At 36.4% G+C, this 10,345-nt stretch overlaps 1 protein-coding gene across 3 annotated transcripts in view; it reads right to left on the bottom strand.

The window, feature by feature from the left end:
* The window catches only part of LOC107691427 (POU domain, class 6, transcription factor 2-like), a 116,223-nt gene that overhangs the window by 45,793 nt on the left and 60,085 nt on the right, over positions 1 to 10,345 (bottom strand). The gene's annotated exons all lie outside the window — the stretch shown is intronic.

The following is a 10,345-nucleotide window of genomic DNA, read 5'->3' as shown; positions in this document are numbered from 1 at the left end:
AAGCCACATCATCTCACAGAAGGATTTATTTCAAACACTCGACTGACGTTATGAAGTGAGTTTGGAATAAAAATATGTTATTAAATGTGGTATTTTCACATGCTTTCAGATGGAGCAGCATTTACTTCACAGAGCCGTAGTTCACCGAGAAGTTATGCAAACAGCTGTCATTATCGCCGAACGATTTGAGAATCGCGTAATAAAATCGTCTGCGATTTCTTTGCGTAACTTGTCAGTGAACTACGGCTATGTGTAGTAAATTCTGCTCCATCTGAAAGCACGTGACGATGATTTCCTGTTGATTACAGAACCGGCTTTTTTAACAAAATGCGCATGACAATCGCATTCGATTAATCGTGCAGCCCTAAATTCCACAAGATCCAACGCTGCTGCGTTTTTCATTCAAAATATTAGAGAAATATAGAAGCTCAGTGCGGAGAAGATCTTGGTTAGGTTAAAACCGAAACCAAGCCATTCACGCACAGAACGAATGTTCTGCACATTTTCAAGATGGACAAATATGACTCTTGCACTCGCGTCTCACACAAAAGATTTATAGAAAGCCATGTGAAGTTAAAAGAGGTTTTAGAAAACAAGTCTCGAGAATTTGTGGGGGTTTTATTGCATTCCACTGCATCTAACATGTTTTTAAATGCAATCTGTGTGATTGGCGCTTCGGCTTTTTGTATTAAGCTATGCATAAATACATGATGCTGTTTTGTTCATAATTGTTTATGCAATTTACACAATTATATTTGATTTATATATGTTAGTTTAGCCTAATAAACAATAATTAAAAACAATAATTAACAATAAATTAATTAACAATAAATCGATAGATTGAATCTAGTTTTCTAACATCAGGGGTCATTTGTTCTGATTTGCAGTGCTTTTTAAATCTCAGCAAAGTATAAACATCCCAAAAATAAATCACAAAAGAGCTGAACAATGGATCGATGCTAAGCTACAAAGAGAGACTTGTAATGTATCGTCAAGCATGTGTTTGTGCACAGTGTACTTGACAAGAAGTGTCCATAATTAATTGATGCAGATGAATTAATTAAAACCAGCACATTTTTTTCCAGAAGATATCTAAGAAAATACATTGGTGCTGACATTTCTTTGATTAGCGTGGCTACCCGTGCATCACAACCGCACAGGCAGGCGAGGTTTTGATGAACCATAAGCCCTCTCTCCCCTTCTTCAAGAAGAAAAGAAAAAAAAAAGAGTGTGTCTCTCGACCAGTAAACAGCCCACTTTTACATTTCTTCAATCGCCTGACACGTTGACACCGCTCTCACACCCCAGCATGAATTATATATATCATCTGCGCCGAGGAAAATTCCAAGAGTCCAATTCGCACTTGAAATGTTGGGGCAAGTTGTCTCGCAGGCCTTGACAGGGCGTACATATGTGGCGCTCCATCGCACGACTATAGAGGGAGCCGAACGAGCTGCTACAAGTAGAAAATAAGTGAAAAGGAATAGGAGGAGGACAGGGAAAAAAGGACGAAGAAAAGAGAAAGCCTGAATCCTGTCAAAAATATTATCGAAACCAAGGGGAAGATCAAAGGTGATGGGAGGGTCTCCTCCCGCAGCAGTCGTGAGACCAGAGAAAGAGACAGAACAACAAAAGAATATAAAGAAAAGGAAGACAAACAGAGAGATGGAGAGAGAGAGAGAAGGGAACAGGATTGTATAGAGAAGCCCCATGTGGCCCTATTATATGGGCAGCATTGCAGGTAAAACTGTGGTTGAGAGCGAGTGCTTTATAAACTCTGTCATGTCGTTATGAAACATTGCTAACCTTCTGTTCTCCTTTAAACAGACCTGGTCTCGCTGGACGGAAAAGAAGAAGCAGACCTCGAGCCTAAGAGTCAGGTGCAAGAGCAATGCCAGAGCTGCAAAGGTCTGAATACATTGAAACACTATACATACACGAATACAGAGCCCAAATGCTGTTTACTTCGTTGGAGTGTTTATATGAAGAGAACTCAAGGACGTGGAGAGCAGATGACGCTTTAGCATGGTAGTATAAAAGTCATCCTCTTCAACCCCCTGAAAAATGGTAACATAACACATGATGGTTTGAATTTGGTTTCCAGCCTGGATCTCACGTGCACTATCTCCTACAGAGCACATTCAACTGCGACCCTGACTTTATTGGAAAAAACTAACTCGCTTTCTTTCTTGCGTAATGAGAAACACGTGTAATAATGGCAACAATTGCACTGTTCTATTCAGTTCCACTGGAAAATGCACATGTACACTGACTTCCCATTGTTGATAGAGAAAGCAGTATTTACTTCACGCATCTATAGAATGAAGAAAATGTAAGGATGCTGGGCAACAATAGTAATGCATTGAATCTAGCAGTTCTCATATGTTCTCATATAGACATTTGTCACCCATCATTTGTTACATAACTAAAAGTGTAGAATAATAGAGGGTTGAGACATTAAATGATATATATATATATATATATATATATACACATTTTTTATCGGACAACCTAAAAAGAGTTTAAAGTTTTCAAAAATATTAGTTAACTGTTAACAAATGCTGTGGTTGCTTTCCATCAAATGCTTTTATTCAGCAAGGATGCTTTCAACTGATCAAAAGTGTTTTTAAAGACATTTATAATGTTACAAATGATGTCTCTTTCAAATAAATGCTGTTCTTTTGAACTTTCTATTCAGCAAAGAATTCTGGGGAGTGGGAAAAAATATATCCACAAAAAATATTAAGCAGCACAACTGTTGTCAACACTGAAAATAGCATCATGTGACACTGAAGAAATGGCTGCGGAAAATTCAGCTTCACAGGAATAAACTGCACTTTAAAATATATTCAAACAGAAAACAGTTATCTTAAACTGTAATAATATTTCTGTTCAACTGTACATTACTGTTCTTACTGTATTTTTGATCAAATGAATGCAGACTTGGTGGGCTTCTTTCAAAAGCATTACAAAATCATACTGATCCCACATTTCTGAAAAGTAGTGTACATTATTATTATTTCTTCATGTAATTTGTGGGTATGTGTATGTGTGCGCGCGTGTGTGAGAAACTTTTGTAAAATAATTTTATTTACTGTGGAAAAAAATATTTTTTTTACAACCTTTTTTTTACATTTTGTACAAAATGTCTATATTATTATTTTATTTTAAATATTATTATTAATATGTTTTTCACAAGATTACTAAATTAGAAAATACTTCAGCACTGTGCTAGCATGGCTCATACATCATTATAATAAAAATGAATAATAAATGCACTGCCTTTGGAGAAAACAACTATTTATAGCACACTGTATACAGTATGCTTTTCCTTTTCTCTTTTAAAGGTCATAATACATTCAAATCACATGTCATATTAAAAAACAAATGGACAGGTAGATTACCTGACTATTTAATTCATTTGTTCCATTACCAAAAGTAAAAAGGAGACATATAAAGCCTGTCAGACCCTCAAAAGTTAATGGTTATTAAATAATACCTGACAACCTTCTCAACAGGCACACAAATGAAGCTGAGGCCCGTCCTGACAGGTTCTGTGACCTGCTTGACGTATGGATGCCCTGTTTTTCCTCCCTGCACCTGAAGCCACTCCAATTTAGTACTTTTTTCTTTCTTCCTTCTTCTTGAGACCTACCAGAACTCGAGCAAAGTAGCAGCAAACAGAATTCTCCAGAACAGATCACAGAGACGCCTCTGTTTAACAGAAGCTCATTCCCCTCACCTCAGTGACCCTGTGTACGTGTGTGCGCCAAACTCCCAGTGTAAAAATCACCTGTCGTGTGTTTGATGTGTGTAAGTGTGTGTGGGTGTGTGTGAAGCATGGAGCGCCTGATTGTCAGAGGTAAGTGCAGAGGTCATCAAGAACCGACAGGGTGATGGCACTATTTTTGTTTCTAGTATTAAAGAGAATGTACAGGGCAAAGCAGAGTATCCACCTTTCTCATTAATACGGTACGCTGTCTGTCTGTCTTCCTTTTGGGGCGTCCACCTGACAAATACAACAACATGAGCATCTGAGACTGATCTGTGTCAGTCAGATTATAGGAAACATTGATCATAGTGTGTAACAGACAGATCAACTGACAATTAAAATGTAAAATCTATTATGTGCATCTTATTGACTGACATGTTAATCCTGTTAAAGACCTGGCAAAGTGACTGATGCTAAAAACAGTACACTTTACTAAATGTTAATGATGCAGGTCACTTTAGAAATAATAGTGACAGAGAAATGAAGTCACACACACACACACAGGCTTCGCAGTGAATTAAAGGCCAATCACAAGGGCAAAGTGAGTAACGCTGAGTTAATTAATTCTGTGGGAAACGACTGTGGTGGGAGAGAAAGATGTGTAAAAACAAGTGAAAGGAACAGAACAAGTGATGCCTGATCGTGTTCTTGCATATGGCAACATTTGCTGGGGGAAACTGGTTAAGGAAATTACTACGATTTTAAAAATTGGTCACATAATGACAATATGAAGACACCAAACAGGAATGAATAGCAAGAATGTCAAACCTAGTAAGACAGAGAGAGAGAGAGCGAGAGAGAGAGAGAGAGAATTGGGGCTAGTTAACACACTAAATGCCTCTCAAGGGGTTGACTGTTGAAAAGGAAGGCTGTCATTATTTAATGTTATTATTAATTATTTAAAGACTAAATGCAAGTAACAGTTATAAAACACAAAATAACTGAAAAGGCAAAAACACAAAAAAGGGGAAAATGGATTTTGAACTAGATGTTTGAAACTAACATGCAGAACAATTGTTAGGGAATTTGTGTTACTGCTCTATTTGGGAATTTGCTCTTTTCTTTTTCTATTCTATCTGTTTTCTTTATATTTATTATATAATGAAAAAAAGACCTTGCTACGTGTGCAGCGTTAGGCTAACTGAAACTTGTCATAGCACTTGTGTATCGTTGCTCTTTTGATTGCTTCCATTGTCCTCATTTGTAAGTCGCTTTGGATAAAAGCGTCTGCTAAATGATTAAATGTAAATGTAATTGGGCTTTTGACTCAGAACCTTATAGTTAGTGAGAAATAGTCTCTGTGACAAGTAGCCCCAGTCTCCTCTATACATAGTTTACATATTAAAAATAGTATTTATTTATACACCATATTTTGAACACTTAGAAAACACTTAAAAAATGTTTCTACTGCACACCAAGGCTGCATATTTGATCAAAAATACAGTAAAAACAGAAATACGGTGAAAATATGTTTTATATATACAGTACATAAATACAATATTTCAGTTTTTACTGTATTTATATTAAAATAAATTATATATTATAAATAATATACATTATATATACCACAGAACCATTAATTATTTAGAATTATTTTATATCTGGAAATGCATTCAAATAAAAACCTTACTTAAAATTTTTCCAAAGAAAAGGCCTGGAATTAAAAAAAATTCAAAATCAATAAAAAAATCTGTATCATCTTTAGCAGATGGCATCTCCAGCGCTTACAGTGGAGCTCAGACATTATTACATGATTCCCATGTAATAATTAGAGAAAAGACGTTAGACTGCAGTTGAGAGTGTTTATAGCGCTGAAGACAACGTATTGGCATCAGACCACAAAGCCCCACGTCTGACATGCATGTCTGATCAAAGTGTATTTGATCGATTTAAAGGAATTCTGGGCCATCTTCCAAGGTGAGAACAAGGTGTAAAAGTAGAGAGTTTATGATAAAAACGTACAGAGCCTCAGAAAGTGCCTTGGGTGAAAATTCACTAGTTAAAACTATTTATTTACATTCTTAGAGTAAAACATAAAAACCTATTTAAAACCCATTTTACATAATGTGACATATTTCTAAGTAAAACTGGGTAGGTAATACCTACAACCCCTTGTGAAAAAAAGAAATGTGCTTGATTGTTTTTAATGTGAACTTGTAGTGTACTTCAAATCTTTAAAGTATATTTAAAACAATGTACTTGCAAATAATATGATAGAAAGGCAATAAAAGGCCACTTAAATGAATAACTGTTTCCTAATGCACGTACAATAAGTTTTCATATCATGCTTTAAAGTATTGATGTGTGACTAAATACGAAAGCACATAAAATGCTTGATAACTTTGTTATATGTTATTCAATATTACATTTGAAGTTAACATGTGCTAGTTCATCATTACAAATGTGCAATTACAAATATATTTAAACACGTGACATACAAGTTTCAGCACAAATTATATTTAAATATATTTAAGTTTTTTTTTCAGTTCTTTAACCATATTTCAAAGACAATCGACTTATAAAATTGCATGTAAAGATGTACTTGAATCCTACTTAAGAGAGTCAATAAAAACTACTTTACTACAAATTTAAACTACAATACATTTTCAATTTTCAATTAATTGCAAATAACACGCAAGTGTCCAAAGACATACATTTAGTTTCCAAGTGTATTTTTAAATTATGCAAAGTGTAGTTCTTTTTTACAATCACCACCTACTTTAACAAACCAACATTACCTGCGCTCAACATCTCCGTCTGTCTCTTTCACCAATACCCATCTGCCTTCCCTGTCCTATGCGCCCAGTTCCCGAGGTCCTGTCCCCCCGCCCGCTTTCCCCTTAGTGTCTAATGCAAAATTTATGCTCACGAGGTGGTTTCAGTGGGTGGAAAAATCAATACCGCCGGGCCCTGATGCGCCAGGGAGAAAGAGTGCTCTTTGACTGACAGTAAAAGCATGGGGGGGCACTTTTAAAGCGAGGAAAGGTGGACGACGGCACAGAATTGGCCTATCCACATAATATTACAGCCTCATTTAAAGTCTGATTTTGATAGCAATTCCGTCCGTATTAGAAACAAAGAAATGTTTTTAGAAAAGGCAGATTTGAGGATTACGCCTGCTATTAAAAATAAAAATGTTTTATATCATTGTTGTTCCGCCCGCAGTTGCATTCCTTAAGTTGATAAGCGCAAGGCTGCGCAGGCAGCGCCGTCGAAATGAAGTGATTTAAAGACAATGCGCGTACATCATAAGGTCTTTGTTGTTCGCTGCCTGCATTGTGCTTTGCTTTGGCCTTTGAAAACACAAGACGGAATGTGTACGCATGTAACCGAAAAACCAATTCGGGGCGTAAACCAGGGCTCCGAGAAAGTGTGTTAAAGAAAAAGATGTTTCAATGGAATGAAATGGCTTTAAACAACAGGATTTGCCCTAAATCCTTATCGCACTATTTGTCACCTCTTTAATTATTCCTTTTGCTCGTCTCGCGGAGCATGTAAGCACTATTGCGTGCTACCGAACAAAGGGGAGAAGAGCGTTGTGCCCGCGGGCAGCCGGTCTGTTGAAACGTAGGGCTCTAAGTGACATGACACCGCTTGTGATTCCTAATGCACTTTAATAAAACCCAATACGGTGAGAAAGCGCGAGTAGAAAAGTCACCCGCTGACTCGAAAAATCAAATGCGTACAAATTTGTGTACGTTGTTCAACACGTTTTTTTTTGTTGTTGTCCCTGACACACAATGAACCATTTTACGAGCTCGCAACCCGTTTTGCAATAACATCTTAAACAGCAGACTTCCTTGCACAATTCTTTGGGGAGAAAAGAAAAAAACACAAGCATATGAGGTTTATTACAACCTCAGCTTTTCGAAAAAAGCACCGTGATCCTTTCTGCCGGTTTAGTAGTTTCTCTCCTGCATGGCCTATGAGGTATTTGAGTGGTCTGAGCGATACATGATGAATGAAGCGGCGTGCTACTTATGCGCTTATCGTGCTCAGTGACTAGCAACAGGTTCAGCAGAGGCCAGCCACAGTAAATGAAACTCCTCAGCAGGACAATACATCATCAGAGCAAATGTATGCGGCCCGGACGTAAACGCGCATGTCTCTCGCTCGTGCAGGACACCGACAACGGGCGTGATGAGTAGGAGGAGGAGGAGGAGGAGGAAGAAGAAGGGGGTGGAAATCATAGAAGAAAAAAGATGGAGGGAAAGACTAACAAGGAGAGAAGGAGAGGAAAGAAATATGGTCAGAGATGCGTGGAAGCACAACGGATTTCCTATTAGCTTATGGACGTTGTTTCTTTTTCCATTTTTTTAACATTAACTGCCCAGGCCGGGAAAGCAAATAGAACTTGCCATGGCTAATATCACACGTAGGGCTCATAGAGAGGAGATTTATCATGATGAAATACTGTAATGCACACAGGACGTGCACACATTATGTGGACGCCGCTCTTTTGGACTTTCTGTCAGTGAAGGTCATCATTTCCTCTGAGAATCTAATAAAAAGAGCACATTATCATAATATTAAATATCTCAAATGAGAATTTTCAGTAGAAAATATAGCTAGTCATTTTTAAATGAAAGATCAGATTTAAATTTACAAAATTTCACAGAATAAATAAAATAAAAATATACAATTAAAATAGAACCGTTATTATGGTTTCCATTGCTGTGGAAGCTTTTTAACATATATATAATTTAAAACTGTAGCAATTTTTTTATTTAATTGTAATTAATATTTAATAACAAATTTTTCAATGACTTTTCCATGATTGATTACATAAGGATTTGTTTTTAAAAAATAAAACTGGACTCACCATTGCAATTTTTTTAGCCAAATAAATATTTTAGAAATTAAAACATAAACAAATATTGTTTATAGAAATGTCCACGTTTTAGAATTTTAGTAATGTATGTGAATTTTTTGAGTATTCATAACTTTAATGATTTTTCCAGGCCTGTAAATTCTAAATGGAAATTCTAAAATTCAAAATGTCTGTATCTGTAGGAATTCTGTGATAAAATAAAATACACAATATTACGATTAGAGAAAAAATACAGAGAATACAGAAGAAAATTAACAATGGCAAACGACAATGACAATGAACAACAGAAATAAAAAAAGACACGAGAAAGATTGAGATGCACACAGGACGTGCACACATTATGTGGACGCCGCTCTTTTGGACTTTCTGTCAGTGAAGGTCATCATTTCCTCTGAGAATCTAATAAAAACAGCACATTATCATAATATTAAATATCTCAAATGAGAATTTTCAGTAGAAAATATAGCTAGTCATTTTTAAATGAAAGATCAGATTTAAATTTACAAAATTTCACAGAATAAATAAAATAAAAATATACAATTAAAATAGAACCGTTATTATGGTTTCCATTGCTGTGGAAGCTTTTTAACATAGAAAATACAGAGGATAAAGTAGAAAAAAATTATGAATGCCACGGTATTCTTTAACATTTACATTACTGCCTTACAAAAAAAATAAATAAATAAATAAAAGTAGCAGTACCATGGTACAGTAATAGCAGCAACTTTGCTACATTCAATGCCTTTCCTATTTCCATTTCCTTTTTTTTATTTAAAAAAAATGATAAAGATTGGATTGACAAATTATATATTCATTCAAAATATAAAATAAAATACACAATATTACGATTAGAGAAAAAATACAGAGAATACAGAAGAAAATTAACAATGGCAAACGACAATGACAATGAACAACAGAAATAAAAAAAGACACGAGAAAGATTGAGAGGGTGAAAAGTTCCATGTTTGAGGGCAAAATGACACATTGAGTGTGTCTCTTTGCCCTCAGCCACCTCCTCTCCTCTTCCAGCAGTGTCCAACACTCTGCACTGTTTGTGAAAGATGTAGGAGTTTAATGTGACGATATCTCCTCTTCTCTCGCGTCTGTGGTCTACTTACCAGCTACATGATCCAACCCTGATGCGCCTGCTGTGTTTTCAGCAAGGAGCCCTCAGGGACCATTACACTCCAGCCTGCCTTCCTCTGGGGCCTTTTAGGGCCCCTTAACACTTACAGAAGACCCTTGAATCTGAAGCGCTTCCCCAGAAAGCACATCTATTAATTAAGGCAATTAGGCCCTGAGATGGCAATTAGAAACCGCAGATAGCTTTTAGCCTGTCTGCCGCTTCCAAAACGGCTTGGTTTCAGCACCATCTGCCGTGTCAAAAATCACCACAGCATCTTGTGTTTCCGAGAGAGGAGGGCGAGCAGTGTTATCTGAGATATAGACCTTCACCCGACCGAAGGGTCAAATTCTGGACCCTCTCATATTTAGGCTTTTCATCTGATATGAAATGACAAATGAAACGCTTATCCTGTGTCACTCACTATCAGCTTGAATAGTGTTCCTTATTAAAATACGTTTGTGGGGTTTATATGGATTTAATTGTTAATATACCTGCAGCAGCTTAAGCGAAAGAGGAAAAGAGAAAATTATAGCACTTGTATTAAAACGCTCTGTGATGTGTATTGATAGGCTGATTCTTTAGATATTGATTGAACGGCACAGTCGTAATGACGAAG

Source organism: Sinocyclocheilus anshuiensis, unplaced genomic scaffold (assembly GCF_001515605.1).
Source record: "Sinocyclocheilus anshuiensis isolate Anshui unplaced genomic scaffold, SAMN03320099.WGS_v1.1 scaffold106, whole genome shotgun sequence".
In the NCBI taxonomy this organism is placed as follows: Eukaryota; Metazoa; Chordata; class Actinopteri; order Cypriniformes; family Cyprinidae; genus Sinocyclocheilus; species Sinocyclocheilus anshuiensis.
This window is presented reverse-complemented; position numbering and strand designations above follow the sequence as displayed.